We start from the raw sequence: 426 nt of genomic DNA on the forward strand, positions 1-426 counted from the left end.
GAGGTGCGTGATTAGTGTACTATGTGTGGTAGGTGTAGTGATTTGGCGTGTTGCATGTCTGGCACTGTGACATGAAGCTGGTGTCGCATGTTGTATAGCTGGTGTGGTAGGGATCTGGTGTATAAGGGAACTGGTGTAGTGGTTCTGGTGTATAAGGGTTCTGGTGTATAAGGGATCTATCTGGTGTGTAAGGGATCAGGTGTGGGGGTTATGGTGTATAAGGGATCTATCTGGTGTGTAACGGATCAGGTGTGGGGGTTCTGGTGTATAAGGTTTCTGGTGTATAAGGGATCTATCTGGTGTATAAGGGATCTATCTGGTGTGTAAGGGATCAGGTGTGGGGGTTCTGGTGTATAAGGGTTCTGGTGTATAAGGGATCTATCTGGTGTATAAGGGATCTATCTGGTGTATAAGGGTTTCTGGTGT

Source organism: Brachyhypopomus gauderio, chromosome 11 (genome assembly GCF_052324685.1).
Source record: "Brachyhypopomus gauderio isolate BG-103 chromosome 11, BGAUD_0.2, whole genome shotgun sequence".
Lineage (NCBI taxonomy): Eukaryota > Metazoa > Chordata > Actinopteri > Gymnotiformes > Hypopomidae > Brachyhypopomus > Brachyhypopomus gauderio.